Source organism: Cenococcum geophilum (genome assembly GCF_001692895.1).
Source record: "Cenococcum geophilum 1.58 unplaced genomic scaffold K441scaffold_118, whole genome shotgun sequence".
Lineage (NCBI taxonomy): Eukaryota > Fungi > Ascomycota > Dothideomycetes > Gloniales > Gloniaceae > Cenococcum > Cenococcum geophilum.
This window is the reverse complement of record NW_027137676.1, coordinates 165,190-182,658: the sequence shown is the minus strand read 5'-3', so window position 1 is coordinate 182,658 and position 17,469 is coordinate 165,190.

Genomic DNA, 17,469 nt, shown 5'->3' with positions numbered 1-17,469 from the left:
ACCTTAATAATATCCTTGTCTTTTCTAAAACACGCGCTAAGTATACTAAGTATATAAATAAAGTTATCTAAAGACTCGGCAATGCTAGACTTTAGATTAATATTAATAAGTCTAAGTTTTACTCTACTAAAATAAAATACCTTGGCTTAATTATCTTAACTAATNGTATAACTATANACCCTAAGAAGNTATAGGCCTTATAGNAATAGAAGNACCNNATATTAATTAAAGAACTATAATAATTTCTTAGCTTCGCGAACTTCTACTAATGATTTATCTAAGGCTACTCTGCTATTGCTATACCTATAATAAAACTCCTAAAAAAGGATATCGGATGGCTATAGAGACTAAAATAAGCTAAATCGTTTAAGGCCCTTAAGGGAGCCTTTACTTTAGTACTAGTACTAGCATACTATAACTATATAAAGAAAATAGTGGTAGAGACAGACGCATTAAATTAGGCTTCTAGTGGAGTCCTTTCCCAGTATAATAATAATAGAAAATTAAGACTGGTTGCATTCTTCTCCGCAAAGTACTTTACGCTAGAGTGTAACTATAAGATCTATAATAAAGAACTCTTAGCTATTGTTAAGGCTTTAAAGGAATAGCGTCCTAAGCTGTAAGGAACTAAGGAGCCGTTTAAAATTATTACCGACTATAAAAACCTATAGATATTTATAACTACTAAGCAGCTAAACTAGCGCTAAGTTTAGTAGGTAGAGTTCCTTTTATAGTTTAACTTTATAATTATATATAGACTTAGCAGTAAAGCTACGCTTCCTAACGCCCTAAGCTAGCTACTAGGAATAAGGCCTAAGGACGCCGATAATAAACGCCTCCGCTACTAAGCCTAAGTTATTATACTGCCCTAGAAAGTTAACCCTATAATTTTAAAAGAATTACTATATAAGTCCCGTAACTCTAATAANNCGNAGTTTATAGCCGCTCTAGACCCTAAAATAGCTAAAAAGTTACTAAATAAGTTAATTTGGCTAAGATACTAGGAGAACAAACTTAGAAGAGATATAGTGGCAGCCCTATATAATTAAAAAGCTCGCCATTAGCTAAAGAAAATTAGGAAATTACTCTATTGCGATAAATTAGAATATAGTATTGTTAACAGATAGATCTACTTCCGCTAACGTCTCTTTATCCCTAATACCCTAAACTTCCGCCTAGAAGTTACCTATCACTCTTATAGCAGCGGCCCTACTAGTTACCCTAGCTAGGTTAAAACTCTTAACCTCTTAAACCAAATATACTAGTAGCTAGGAATCTCCTAGTTTACGGCTACCTTTATTAAGGACTATGCCCTATACTTTCGCACTAAGACCCCCTATTTTACCTTACCCGGTTTTTTAAAACTACTAAAATTACCCGCCTACCTATAGACTAATATCTTAATTAACTATATTATAACGCTACTAGTATACTAACGCTACGGTAAGGTATATAAATATATTCTTATTATTATGGACCGCCTAACTAAAATATAATACCTTATTTTAGTAACAGGACTCTTAATAAAGAAGTTAGTTAATGGCTTTATTAACAACATATATAAGCTCTATAGTGCACTAAGCATGATTATCTCTAATTGCGGTATATAATTTGTTAGCAACTTCTGGCGACGACTAAGTAAACGCCTTAAGACAACCTTATAACTAAGCTTAGCCTAGTACCTAGAAACAGGCGGCTAAACCGAAATTATTAACGCTGCCGTAAATAAATACCTTTGTGCTTTTATTAGCTTTATATAAAATAACTAGATTAACTACCTACCGCTTACTAAGTTTGCTATAAATAACTAAGTTAATAAGAGCATAGGTATCTCCCCGTTTTTTGTAAACTATAGCTTTAACCCTTACCTCGGAATTAAGCCTGCCGGCCCCTACTTACTAATACTATTAGTATAAGTAAAGAAGGAGTTCTTCTACGCAGACTTTATGGCCAACCGCTTTAAGCGGATATTAATATAGCTTAAGGCCCTAGCTTAGATTTTATAATAACGCTATAAAGATAATACTAATACCTGTAGGGATGAGAGCGCGTTATTCTACAAAGGCGATATAGTTATAGTTAGCTTAGAAAATATAAAGATAAACAAACCTAAAAAGAAATAGGACGATAAATAGGACGGCCTGTACCCTACACTCGTAGTATACTAAGGGGTAGTTATAGTAGACCTTCTAAACTATGTTTAAGTAAACAAATCCTTTTATATATTTAAGGTCCGCCTCTAGGCTACTAAAGAGATCCCTAGCTAAGCAAATATTAATACTATAAAGCGCCGTAATATATAAGGACGAGTGGCAGAAAGAGATAATAATGGCAACATAGAAAATAAATAGGAGTTTAAGAAAATCCTTAATATATATAACGAAGACCCCTAGGGCCTAACTTATAAGATTAAATGGAAATATTATAAGGATATAATCTAGCAGCTAGAGGAAGACCTAAAGGGTTATAAATAAGCTATACAGCGCTTTTATAAGCAATACCCTAAGAAGCTAAGACCCCTAGACTAGGCATAAGATAAGGAAAAGTTACGCTAAGGTCGCGGCCGACTACCGTATTAAAATTTATAGTAGTTGAGATGTTATAGAACTTTAACCAGCGGTTAAAGTTATCTAATTAGCCAAATTCTCGCTAAGAAACGCTATACGGATTGATTTGGGTGGTGGTATAGAGTTCTACCGACCTTACTTACTAAACTAACTAATTAGGATTTTCTATGCCTAGTATAGAAAATCGCTATTAGCTTAGTTAAGGGCGGTAAGCGGAACTAATATCTTTATAGTAAAAAATAGGCAACCCCGTATACTGCCTATTTTTAAGTTATCTATTTAGTTTAGGGACTAAACNATCTAGGGGAGAGNAGTANTGTTANGGNACTAACCTAACGNATACTATTTNATACTATCTNNTACTNTTTNNTACTNTTNGCTNGCCCACNACTAGNGACTTAGCGGCCGGCCCTACTATTTATATACAATACCCCCTTTCCACCTTCTTCCCCTCTTTATACTATAACGTAGTTATTTAGTCTACTTTATTGCAGCACTGTAGCACTAGTTTATATTAGACTTCTAGAATAAATTCTACCGTATCCTTAGGATTAAGATTAAGCTCTCTACCGTATTCTACCCTTAGACTAATAGCTAAACTAAGATTATAAACTAGTACCTTAACTAGCAACTACGTCCCTTTATAAACTACTATTAGGACAACTAGTTAGAATTACTGCCTATAATGGACTACGCGTAGCTTACGCTCCCCTATAATAGTATAGGGATGTCGCTATTTAAACTACTTAACGGGTACACACTATAAACGTCCTTTAATTAGGATAGGCTTACTAAACCCACTATAGCTCGCGAACGCCTTAGCTATAAAGAGGCCTAGGTATTTGCTAAGAGAATGTACAGGGCCTAGGAGACTGCTTAAATAATTATAAAAAAGGCGTAAGAGAAGAAAGAGGCCAACGTAAATCAGCATTGTCGCGAAGTAGACTTCTAAGTAGGAGATAAGGTATAGGTGTTAATAAAGAACTAGAAAACCTAGAGGCTAAGCCGCAAGTTAGACCACTAAATGGCTAGTCTATATAAGATTTTAGAGAAGGTAGAACACTCTTTTAGGGTTAAACTACCAGATTTAATAAAGATCTACCTTATTTTCTCCCTAGACCGATTATAAAAGGCTGCGAATAACCTACTGCCTAAATAGTATAACGACCCTCCACCACTAATTTAGATTGTAGAGGATAAGGAATAGGAAGTTAAAGAGATCCTAGTAGTTAAGAAGGTCCGTAGTGTCTTAAAATACTATATAAGCTAGGTTGGCCACAATAAGGACCTAGAATAGTATCCTATATCTAATTTTAAGTACTCCCCCTATAAACTATAAGTCTTCTACCTAGCCTACCTAGACCTCCCCAGACTACTAAGTAAGTTAGATAGTGTTACGGAACGAGGGCAGTGGCTATAGAGCGTATGTATTTAAGGAGTCTATAAGACGTTGCGCGATCGATCGTAAGGGTCGAGGGCGTAAGGAGGTGATATACCTACGCGTAGCTGACATAAGCTGTACGCGAGGTGTGCGCGAGAGCACGGGGCTCTCCTATGGAGGCCCCTGCGGTAGGGTTCCGTAATACTACCCCCCTCCTATAGAGGCGGAGCTCCGGCGACGCTGTGGTTACTATATACATTATAGAAGGGACACTTAAGGTATAGAAAAGAAAGAGGGGTATTGCTAAAGGTTTGAAACAACGTTATATAATAAGGCTTGGCATATAAGAATCCGACCAATTAGATAACTTTAACCGCTAGTTAAAGTTCCTGGACATCTCAACGATATTCCGATTACGTAATCGTACTTTACCGCAATTTAACGGCAATTTGCCCTTACGTGGTAATGTATAACGGTTTAATTCTATAAGGGCTCCTATAGAGGATTAAGTATAAAATCTCTACTTAGGCCCGGTTTCTGTGGGTTCGCGTAGTAAAAGTCGCTAATTAGATCCTTTGCATTTTTGAAGTCTTCCTATAGTTACCATTCTGGCTAATCTATATCGAATCCTGTGTATATAGCTCTATAGTAGAGCCGTCGTCCTCTGCCTTTGCCAAAGTATTTAGAGTTAATAATTTATTTAACGGTCCACTCCTCGTGGTTCTCGTCTTCGTTCTTATCTCAGATTAGTACTAGTAGGGGTTTAGGCTATATCTGCCCCGGTAAGGGGTTAGGCTAATAGAGGTATAGTAGCTATAGGTAAAATATAGGCTATATCCCGCGGGTAGCTAGGGTAGGTGGGAGTTCTAGCTTATATACAGCTCCCCTATTAATGACTTGTTTAATTAGATAGGGGCTAAGGTTTTTATAATCGAGTGACTTTATAGGCCTCTATATAGAGATATTGCGTATATCTAGCTATACCCAGTCGCTAACACGTATCTCCGGTGGTGGCGTTCTATAGCGGTCGGCGAAGTAGGCCTACTTTACTTAAGCCTAGGCTATTTCTCCCTTGCAGTAGTTAAGTAGATTTTTTATACGGTCTGTATACTGGTTAGTAAGTAGCATCTTAAGGCGTTTTCTATATGGTAGTTTCTTATTAATAGGTTCTGGTGGCTCTATACCGGATTAGGGGTAATAGCCCTTATTCGCGAAGAACGGGGTAAGTCCTATAGTGGTTAAGACGTAGTTATTCGCTGCGAATTTACCTAGTAGGAGGTAATTTACCCAGTTATTTTAACTATAGGCGACTACTTATCGTAGGTACGCTTTTATGCTGGCATTAGCGTTTTTTAATTGCCTAGTAGTTTTATAGTAGAAGAATATAGATATCTTAACGGAGATGCTAAGGCGTTAGTAGATTCGTCTCTATATATTAGAGTTAAATTATATACCTCGGTTGGACGTAATTGAGTTAGGTAGCCTATATAGTCGGTAGACTTCGCGAAGGAAGGCGTTAGTAACGTCGCTAATAGCTACGCCTTTGGTTGGAACGTAGTGGCGCTCTTTTATAAGTCGGTATATTATTATAAGGATGTTCTTATAGGTACGGCCGTGTCGTTTATAAGGTGGTAGGTTAACAACGAAATCTATAGCGATATCTGCCTATTATTATATAAGTACTAATAGAGGGTACAGTAGTCCTTAGTACTTTATATTAAAGGCCTTAGCGCGCTTATAGCCGTAACAGGCGCCTATAAAGCGTTTAACTAAGTCTATTATTTTTGGCTAGAAGTAGTATCGGCTAAGAAGCTTATAGGTTCCTCCTTTACCTAGGTGGCCGCTTAATCGGAGGTTATAGGCCATTTAGATTAGTTGCTGTTGTAAATTTTCTAAGTTAGGGATAAATAGGCAACCTCTATAATAGAGCCTGTTCTCTTTTACTTCTAAGGCTGCTATATTAATCTGGCCTAAGCTTTAGAGGTTAGTAGGTAGCGTATGGGCGCTAACGGTCTTTGCGGTAATAAGTTAATATAGTAATAGGTTAACAGAGGTGTTATATGCTGTGGTAATAAGCTTATTAATTTCGGGAGGTAACTCTAGTTCTATAGTATAAAGCTAAGGTACAGTTGGCTCTATTATAGGTAGTATACCTAGGGCTAAATTTCGTGCTTTTAGGATTATCTGTTGTTGAAACTAATTATAGGGGTTATCTTTAGACTAAGGAAGGTCTTGCGAGTGGCGTATTAGGCTATTAGGTTTAGTACCTTATACTCCTAGTCTATATATAATTTTAAAGTTAAAACTAGAGAGGAACTCGTTCTAACATGCTTAGCGTTAGTTTAGCTACTTTATAGTTATAAAGTACTTAAGGTTACAATAGTCTGTAAGGACTTTAGTTGGCTAGTCGGGCTCTGCTAAGGAGAGTTCTAGTTAAAATTCTTCGAACGCTCGTACAATTGTAAAGAGTTCTTTGTTATAGATCTTATAGTTATACTCTTATAGTGTAAGCTTAGACGAGTAGAATGCGACTAGGTAAAGGAAACCGTCGTTGCCTATCTAGAAGAGGACGCCTACATTAACGTAGTCTAAGAAGTCGGTTTTAAGATAGAGTTATCGTCCTAGTGTAAAGTGGGCTAGGATAGGTGCTTTAGTAAAGGCATTTTTAAGGTCTTAGAACGCCTTCTCGTATTTAGGCGTCTAGGTAAAGCGTAGGTACGTTTTTCTTCCTTTTATAAAAAGGCCCTTCGTTCGTATTATTGCTATAAGTAGTGCTACTACGCCTAAGAAGTTATATAATAATAATTCATTGCTTAACGTCCGATTCGGATCCCTATTAGGCCTATATAGACTACTCCTTATTTACATATAGGGAGAAAACTCTATTTAAGAAAAATGAGAAAACCCNGTAATCCATCTCCCCGCCTTTTAGGACTCGCCTACTTAGCGCCTATAAGTCGCCTATAGTGCTCTACTACCTTACTNTTTNACCTTCTTAGGAACNACTNNTACNGTAANAAGCCTACGGACGCGCTAGTATTATAAACTATTACTCTACTACTATAGAGTTACTAGGGGGCACCTACTACTCGCCCCCTTGCCTTNTATTACTATTTCCCTTATAACCTAAAACTAATTTAGCACATTTTAACTAATAAGCCACTGGGTAACCGCCTTAAGGCCTTTTTATNTTAAGAGTAGTATATTATAGTTCTCTATACTAGCTACTAAGAGCATTATTTCTTAATTGGTGCGTAGGGGGCATAGCAGTATTACGTGTTTTGGTGTCTGTCTTAGCTAGCCACATTTATATCTTAGGTTACCTACTAGGACACCCACCCAGTAAAGCCAATCTTTTAGTCCTATTATTCCTATTCTTAAGAGTATTGCTATTATATTTTCTGCCTTTATTAGGCCTTCTTAGAGCCCTTAAGTATTTACCCCCTATGGCGTTAACCATGCTATAGCTTAGGTTCATCTTGCCTAAGTCAGCCTCTATACCTTTAACTCCTATTTACCTCTCCAGCGTTAGTCCAACCAGTATTATATTACGGTAGATAGTTTCCCGGCATTCTTATATATTCTACTTTAGCTCCTTTTTCTATCTTACTATTATCTTTACTAACCTCTTATACGTCTCCCTTTCTCCTCTATATAGGCCTAGGCCCTAAAGCGGCACCATTTTTCTTCTACTTTCTTTACCTATTTCTCTAATATCTCTTCCCTACTTTAGGGTTGTTAGTTTATTCTCCTATAGGGCACCCTAGGGTCCCTCCATAGTTTACTTAGGCGTGTTTTAATATACTTTATAATATTAGAGTTATGTTTATTTTGCATCCTTTATATTACAGCGGCTTTAATATATAACTATAGGGGGGGAATATTAGATTCCTTCTTAAGCAGTGCTGTGGCCGTTCGCTTATACCCACCTATAATACTTTAAAGGCAGGCTATTTAGACCTTTTAAAGTAGTTTAAGGAGTAATTTAGGGGGGCCCTTTTTAGTTTCTCTAATGGCCCAAATACTGGATCTATATGTTATGGTTGGCCGGACAACTGCTATATATAGTAGGCGTGACCTCTAGAAGCATAGACCCTATATAGAATTAACAATCCTGGATAAAGTAATAAACTATGCTTGGCCTTTACGGGCCACTTGCGCCGCATATACGCTCTACCGGAGCTTACTATCTACCTATACTCCTAATACCCTTAGGCCCTAAACTAGTTAACCCCTAAAGCCTTAGATGTAAATTATATGCTAAAGATCTATAGATTAGTTACGTTTTCTTATAAAATGGATTAGCTGGTATTTCTCTGGTAAGAATTAAACTCTATAACGTTTTACCTATTCTATATAAGTATTATAGGCTTTCTCTAGTATTCTGCAATTCTCTACGGCTATTGGCCCGTATATAATTAGGTTTGTGTTATTAATAAAGCCTATCCCCTAGGTTGCCCCTTCCTTAAAGGAGTTAAGCAGGTTGCTTATAAAGAAAAGGAAGAGTATAGGCGAGAGGGGTAATCCTTATAGTATTCCTGTTGCAACTGCGATAGGGGGGCTTTAGTATCCGCTAAAGACTAGTAATGTTTCTTTCTGGCCTATAAACCCTTAGACAAATTATATAATCTATTCTAGAAAGCCCTTTACCTTAAGGATATATAGGAGACGCTCGTAGGGTATATTATCGTAGGCACCACTAATGTTTAGGCTAAGCATTAATACTACAAAGTCCTTTCGCATCGCCTATGTAGATTTAATGGTGGTAGCGAGTAACGTAAGTGCTAATAGTGTTAAGCGGTTCTTTCTTGCCCCCATTTAGCTTTATAGTAGTAGGGCGTGTTCCTCTACTATATCTACTATGCATTCCGCTATTACCCTTTCTAAGATCTTGCTAAGGGTGTTTTCTAAGGCAATAGGGCGGTAGCTTCCTAGGATTAAGTAATCTGCTTTACCTTCTTTTTATAAAACAACCGTCGTTATAAATCTTCTAAGTTATGGGTAGTAGCCTATAGCAAAGTATGCTTTAGCTATATCTATAAGCCAAGGTACTATAAGTGGCCCACAGGTTTTTAGGGCCTTATTTAGAATCCTATTTGGTCCTAGTACTATATTATTTAAAAGGCGGCTAATAGTTCTAGCCATTTCCTTTATTATTATGTCGCTGTCGACCCGTAGGCAAGTCACTAGTATTTCGCCCGTAATATTACTAAGGTCTGCTAGAGCTGGTTAGGGGAAAAACCTTTCTATAAGGATCTTTGCCTTCTTATTATTGTCGTTTATAGCCTGTAATTCTCCTACTCTTTATAGGGGTAGTAGGTATAGGTCTTCTGCTAGGCGCCCTACCTTTTTTTTTACCTATTTCGCTATAGCCTAAAGGCCCTTATTATAGGGGAGGCTTAGGTTAAAAGTATACTTATTTATAAACCGTCTCCAGTTATTTCTTACTTCTTTTTTTAGGGTATTCTTTAGCTAGTTTCTTATATCTTTATATCGTCTCTTATCTTTAGGGTTATGGCTGCTTATATATTTCCTTCTTACTTATTATTAACTGGTAACCAGAACTGCGCATTATATAAACTATGCGTGTCGCGTATAGGGGCCTAGTTTTAAGATCAGGTAGTGCTCTTCCAGCCTATTTTTAATTGCTGCCTAGATCCTTTCTAGTCTTCGGTTAATTTCCTCGGGGGTAGCCAATAAGCCTCACTTATTTGGTATTGGGTGGATTTCTTCTAGGTCTTAGAGTTGTTATTTAACTATATTAAGGAAACTGTTTGTCTTAAGCTTCCTTATTGCGTATCTTTTTCTATTTAGTTACGCTTTAATATCTAGGTCTAGCTGTATCTAGATAGGGATATAGTCTAGGGTAAGTGCCCATTTTTCTTCGGGGTTATACCTTTCGAGTCTCTAGTATAGGCCTTCGTCTATAAATATGAGGTTAATTATACTTCTAGTAGTGCCTCGTTGCCATATAATTGCTCCTAGGGGGGTAGCTAGCTTAAGGCCCTAGATATCTATAGCTCTTAGTAGGCACTCTAACTGTTAATCTGCAGCAATATGGATACCCCCCTACCGCGGGTGGTGGAGGTTTATGTCTTCTAGTAGGATAGACTCTATACCTTTAGTTTCTAGTAAGCTTATTACCGATATAATATTCTCTATTTATAGGACCCCTTCGACCCTAGGGTTATATACATTAATAATTTATACCGGTCCCCTATATATTTAGATTGTTATAACTATAATATCTAGGTTAACTGCCTACTATAACTATAAGGACAGGCTAATAGCCTTACTAATTATAAAGCACACGCATATGGCTGCTTTTGGTTTATATAGGAGCTGGAATCCTCGGGGGCAGTATATTGATTATATAAAGGTATTATAATACAGTTCTTGTATAGCAAGGATATAGTATTTCTCTAGGTCTAGACTGTCTAATAGGGGCCTTACAAGGCAGTGGTTTATATTGCCGCAGTTATACTATATAATGGATAGGTGGCGGACCCCTGGTAAGGGTCCTTTGACTTTCCTTTGTTCCTCGCTTCTTCTATTTCTACTTTCTTTAGGATATTTAGAGCTTCTGTCTCTTATATCTATACCCTAGTTACTACTTATTTTATATAAAGCTTTCCATTCCCGTATCTTATATTCCTGTTAGCGCTTCTATATCTAAATCTATTATTATTACTGGTTCTTCTCCTATTCTTACTGGTTAGCTATATACCCTTTATAGGTCGGCTGCGAATGTTATATTTACCGCATTAAGTCTAATTCTTAATTATCCTAGTCTTAAGCCTGCTATTACTATCTATAGGGGTCTTCCTACGGGGCGTCCTCTCCCTTATGTCCCCTATAGCCCTTATATCCCTAATCGGTCTAGTAATATCGCGCGGTGTTGCTTCTAGCCCGTTAAGGCTTGGGATAGCTGGCCTAGCCCTTTAGTATTAAAGGTAGGAAACGCTAGGAAGGCGCCTATGTCCCCCTAGCTTATTGCCTATTATTTCCATTTATATAACCTAGCGTGTAGTTATTCCCGCAGCTGTTAAGCCCTTACCTTCCATCTCCTATATTTAATGCAGTTTTCTCTTTCCTACACCTTATATATGCTTCGGTAGCAGTTTACGCATTTTATTTAGTCTTAATTTAAGCAATATCTTGTATTATAGGGGCCTGTACAGTAGCCGTAGCACACCTGTACTGTGTATATAGATTAGGTATGTCCCTATTATATATAGCAATAGCATCGTTTTAGGCGTAGTCTATAGTTATAGAGCCTTATGTTGTATATAAGGCCATTTATAATTATTCCTTTTTAGATAAAGAGTTTTTACATTCCTAGTATATGTATACTAATAATAAGAGAGCTATATATTTGTCCGGCATCTCCCTAGCAAGTCTTTAGCGACCTTTATATCCTCTTATTATTCTTATTATATACTTAGTTTACATTTTCCTGTTAAAGCTATTAGATTTAGGTGATTTTAAGTCCTAGTATAAGGCGTTCCGTTTATCTTACTATCTCCTATATAATTGCTATATTATCCGCCTAGCGTCCCTTTTCTACCCTAAGGCTTATAGGAACCGCTAAGACTTTAACTAGGTAATCCTTACAGAGTACTTTTATGCTAATACGTTCTCCTAGCCTATCCCCTACCCTTACAGCTTGTTCCTTTACCTGTTAGTCCTTTAGGGTAACTCTAATATCTCCACTCTTAAGGTGTTAGACTATAATAGCATTATAGACCTCTTTACATATCTCTATAAGGACTTCTATTTCTAATTATTCCCTAAGCCCCTCTGCTTATTCTATATTTAGTTATATTATAATTATATACCCGGTTATTAACTTAAGGGGGGTGGGTTCCCTATACTATAAAAGCGCAGCTATAGCGGCCTAGGTGCGGTTCGCCGGTAAAGGGGGGTTATACTTATTTTTAATTTTACTTAGCCGTTGGAGGATTTAATTAAGGGTTTGCTAGAGGGGCGCCTAAGGTTTACTAGACTGGCGGAGCTATTCTGCTAGCTATATTAGTTTGTTATAGCTAACGGTTACTTCCCTATAATTTTAGATACTAGACACGTCTAATAGGCTTTATATTTTGTTAGATGCCTTCTTAATAGAGGTATTTCCGCTTTATGGTGTGGTATTCGCCCGTCTTTATTATGGAGGGCTATTGCTAGGCGTAGTTCTAGCGGTCGCGCGCGAGTGCGAGCCACCGTCGTTTGACGTGTGCCTCCCCTGCAATGCATGCATCTTAGGGGGATTCTCTGGGTGTTTTTCAGGGTTCTTTTGGTTGGTTTTGGTCTTTTTGGGCTAGGTGCAGTAAGAGCTCCTGTGTTATGCAACTTCCTATATAATAAACTTTAAGAAGTTATATATAAATTTCTGATAGAAGTTAGTGAAACTAAGAAAGGCTTATACGTCCTTAATACAGTTAGGGGCTTACTATTCGGTAATTGTGCGTACCTTCTTAGGGTCTATACGGACACCCTTAGTGGTAACAATTAGTCTAAGGTATTTTACTTCTATAACTAAAAATTTGCATTTCTTTAAGTTAATATAAAGTCCTGCGTCCCTAAGGCGCTGTAGGACCTTTTAAACGTGTTTAGTATGCTTAGAAGGGTTATTACTATAAATAAGTATATCGTCCAGGTACGCGGAGTAGAAGTCGTTAAGGTAGTCCCGTAAGGCGTTATTAATATAGCTTTAGAAGGTACCTAGGCCGTTATATACGCTAAAGGGTATAATAGTATATTTAAATTAGCCAAAGCGCGATGCGAATGCGGTTTTCTATTTATTACCTTCCTATATTCGGAGATGGTTAAAGGCGGCGATAATATTGAGCTTAGTATAAATTTTGGCTTGGTTAAGCCGCTTAAGGGTCTCCCGTATAAGCGGTACTGGGTATTAGTTTTTAATTATAATAGCGTTAAGTCCTCTGTAGTTAATATAGAATTAGATACCTCCTCCTAGCTTTTTAGTAAGAAGGATGGGGGTAGCTGCTAGTAATATGCTAGGATAAATAAACCCTTTATTAAGGTACTCGTTGATATACTTTTTTATAACTAGAAGTTCGTCTTTTAATATTAGGTAGGGTCTCTTATAAGGTAGCGTTTTTCCTTATTTAATATTAATAGTATAGTTATTAGGTCGATATAGGGGGAGTATATCTACGCCCTTTTGTAAGCATATGTTAATAAAGTTGTGGTACCTCTTAGGGAGAAGCTTGCGGAGTTCTTTATTAGTAAGTCCTTTTTTAAGTTTTATAAACTTCTTAAAGTTTAAAGGTAAAAGTCTATAGAGTTCCGCAGGGGCGTCGTCTTCTAGAAGGTTAACTATGTCTATTCTATTACTATAGAGGACATAGTCCTGTTCTTTATTAAGCTTATATAGTCGTAATTAGGAAGCTATAGCAACGGTCCAGCCTTTCCTACGTGCTATGCGGTAGAAGGCCGCGGCACTTACGTAGTAGTAGTTAGTTATAGGTGGGATAATAAGGGGTTTCTTAGGTTAATATCCTAGTAAGTAAATAAAGGCGGCTAGGCTATGTCCTAGGCAAGTCTCTCTACAGTATTTAGAGTTAAAGGTTGCTTTTCTCTTTTCCTAGTTAATAGTGGGGTTGTATTGTTTAAGCTAGCTTATTTTAAGGATAATAGGGTAGTTAGCAAGTGGTGTAATATAGGCCTAGAGCTCTTTCTGGTGCCCGTTTATATCTAAATAAAGTTATACTATGTAGGTAATCTTCTATGCGGTATAACTACTATTAGTAAGTTATAGGGCGCAGGCTTTAGTAAGGGGTAAGGTAGGTAGGTTATAAGTACGCACAAGTTAGGTATCTATAAATTGGTTAGTAGCTCCACAGTTAATTATAAAACGGCTTTTATATTGTTTTATAGCAGTAATTCCTATTATAGGTAAAACTATCTATTTCCGTCTATTTATCTTTACTAAGTTATCTATTAAGCAGGTCGATATATAAATCCCTCTATTATTAGGGCGTCCTAACCTACGACTTAGGGCTAGGACTTAGTGTTTTCCGTTTCCGTATCTAATTCTACTACTATTACTACGTCTTTGTTTTATATGGTAGTGGTATATAGCGATATATTTAGTGTTTAGGGCATTAGGTTAGGTATTAGGCGGTAAGTACTAAACCTAGCCATTAAGTAGTTTAGGTTATCGCAATAATAGCTTTCTTAATAGCATCTATAGTAGCATCCTAATTTCCGAAGTAGCTTGCGCTCTCCGTCTAGGAGTTTTTGCGGAAAGGTTAGTATAGAGAGGTTAATATTAGCTCTAGTGGCACCTAAGGTAATAGGCGTCGGTGGCTTAGTATGTGTAGGTTTAGTAGGCCTAGAGGGCTTTTATAAAGAGGTCTTTAAATAAGGATTAGTAGTAGTAATCTAATTTAGTCGTTATTTAATCTTTTATAGGGCTGCTACTATCTTATAAATATTGTTATAGTTATAGCTGGCGGCTGCGTAACTAAGGCGATAAGTAACTTTTTTAAGGAGATCCTTTTAATCTTTAGTATCGTCTTAGGTGAGGGCTCTAGTATATTCCTGGAATTTAACATAGAACTTATTAAATAATTTAGTAGGGCTTATCTTTAGGGTATATAGTTTAGCTCGGTTAGTAGCTAGTAGGTTATAGTCGCGGTATATTAGGTTAAGATTATTAAGAACTTCTTAGTAAGACTACTACTTTTAGGGGCTACTAGTCTCCTATTAGGCAAAGAGTCTATTAAATAGTATACCCTTTGTTCGCCCGATAATATAGCTAATCTTAGTATCTTCTATAGGAAAAAGGCAGGTGCTCTAAGTTAGTTTTTTATAGATTTGTATCTTCTAGTAGCTATATTCCTTACGGTCTCCTTAGAAGACTAGGGGATTAGGGTAGCGTGTATTAGATTTTATAGTAGCAGTTTAGGTCCGATTATTATGGCTTTTATTATTGCTGCTTTAGTAGGGGTTCCTATTAGGTAAAGCTGCTTAGCGCTAACCCTCCGTTAAGCGTTAAGTAGGTAAAGTTGCCAGGGGCGTAGAGACTTAGGTGGCGTTATATATAGTAGAGAGGTGTCTAGTATTGTTATAAATGTACTCATTAAGCTAAGATTATAGGTATTTAATTATACCTTCTTTTTTAGTGACTGTAGCAATTAGTGTAATCTTATTCTTCTTTAACTATTAAATATTGCGTTTAGATACGCGGAGGTCATCTTTAGTTTCTTAATATATGTTATCGGCGAGCGCCTTATAAGCTTATAGGTCTTAGATAATATCACGATCTTAGGTAGTACGCATCTTAGCTTATATAAGCTTTAGGTAGTAGTTTTATAGAAGGCGGTAGTATTTATTAGGGTTTTGTGCTACCATTTTTATAAACGTCTTGGCGTCTTATACTTCGATTTTAATGGGTAATAGCCCTTCTATTTGCTTATCCGTAGTTATATAGTTAATAAAAGATAAGACATTATTGGTGTCTATCTCCTTAGGGGTTAGGGCTAATAAATTAAATTCTCCTGGGATTAATTGGCGTCGTAGGTTAAGTATAGGTATTAGATTATTCTTTAGGTTTAATATAGTAGCTAGTAAGGAATATCGTCTTACTATTATAGGTTCCTTAGAAGTATAAAGTGAGGTAATTCATAGACACGCTGCTTCTAGCAGCGCCTACAGTATTACAGAGACGTGGAATTGGTTATAGGCTAAGCGTCGGTGGTAAAAAGGCGCAACGTAATGTTATGGAACGAGGGCAGTGGCTACAGAGCGTATGTATTCGAGGAGTCTACAAGACGTTGCGCGATCGATCGTAAGGGTCGAGGGCGTAAGGAGGTGATATACCTACGCGTAGCTGACATAAGCTGTACGCGAGGTGTGCGCGAGAGCACGGGGCTCTCCTATGGAGGCCCCTGCGGTGGGGTTCCGTGACAGATAGCTGGATTAAATGCTAGAAAGAAGGGTTAGATAATTATAATAATTTAGACGATAATAAGGAACTCGGATAACGCCTAAGGGCAGGCTTTTTTAAGAGGGGGGGGTAATATAACGGTGCTAGTGCGCGTCACCTGCCATATTTAACCAATTAGGATTTTCCATACCCGGCATGGAAAATCGCTATTAGCTTACTTACCACTAGCGCCTTGGCGACCCTCGCGACATATCTACCTACTACCCCTAAACGATTCTCCTTCTTCTTCTTCTCCTTAGCTTAGTATCTTTACTAAATAGCAATCCACAAGCTTCGGTTTAGAGGTATTTGTGTAAGCCGTCACACTTCCTAAAGTACCTAAATCGACCTTTTAATAACCTCTACGGATATTATTAAGTATCTACTCTCTTACCCAGATGCGCCGAAACCACAGTTATTTAAGTAGATTAAGAATTGCTTTCTAACTCTTTCTATTATTTAATAAGTTTATAAATTCACCTTCTACAGCAATACGTATGTCTTTAAGCGCTTAATCGCTATTATCTGCCGCCTTTCTAAGCCAAACGATTATATAATTTACTTGGCTATAGATTTTCGCTATAGACTAAACCTAGTATCCTTTCTCTTTTTGATTTTTTTAGTTAATGCAAACGGCATCTACCTATATAATTTGTTTAAAACAGCAATCTTAAAGACGGGATAGCGCCGCGTAAAGGCTCACCGTAATGGGCAGGTTATACTTGTCTATTAAGATAGGTAAAGTTTCTTTTAGATCGCCCTATATGTAGGATAAAGCCTTCTATAGATAAGTCCCTTTATCTAATTCCTATAGAGAGTAGTTAACGAGCTAGCATTGTATAGGGGCAGTCTTGTTTTTATATAGCATTAGGCGAAGCAAGCGGATACTATTAGGCCCCGGTAAAAGCGAAAAATAACGGTACGGGGACATAGTATAAGAATTATATATAGAAATTTGTTCTTGCGTGAGTTGGATAGTTCTAATAGGTAGTATTAACGAGCCTGGCGTGTTGTCTGCAATCAAAGTGCCTAAACTACCGGCATAGCCACCCCCGCTAAGTCACATGAGTGAGTTAAGCCTGCATTGGGCAGCGCAAAAGGTTCTTTATACGCCACCGATGCTAGTAGGGAGGGTGGCCGACCTGCACCGGCCAGACCCTTGTAGCAAGCCACGAATATGCGAAAAACTAGGCTCATTTTAGATTAGACAGGACGGGATCTCCCAACCTCGCTTGCGTGGCGGGTCGCCATAATTCAGCCCCTGATAACGTCAATCCACAAATCAGCCCAATTTCGGGTATGATAAGGCAAGGCCTTCAGAAACTCCAATCTTCTTTGACTTAATATTGAGTACACAGAAATGAAACCAAGGCTCAGGCGACACTTTCCAGAGGCTGCTTAATCCACAAGCGTATCTCCTCTTAAAGGGGATCGAGATTGCGGATTTTGACAGTCATCGAATTTCATTTCGCTATCTATCCTTTTTGCAAAGGACATCCGCGGAGATGGAAGGCATTTCAGCTGGACAGATATGGGAACATAGGGAGGTAATTCCTCGGCGTTGATTG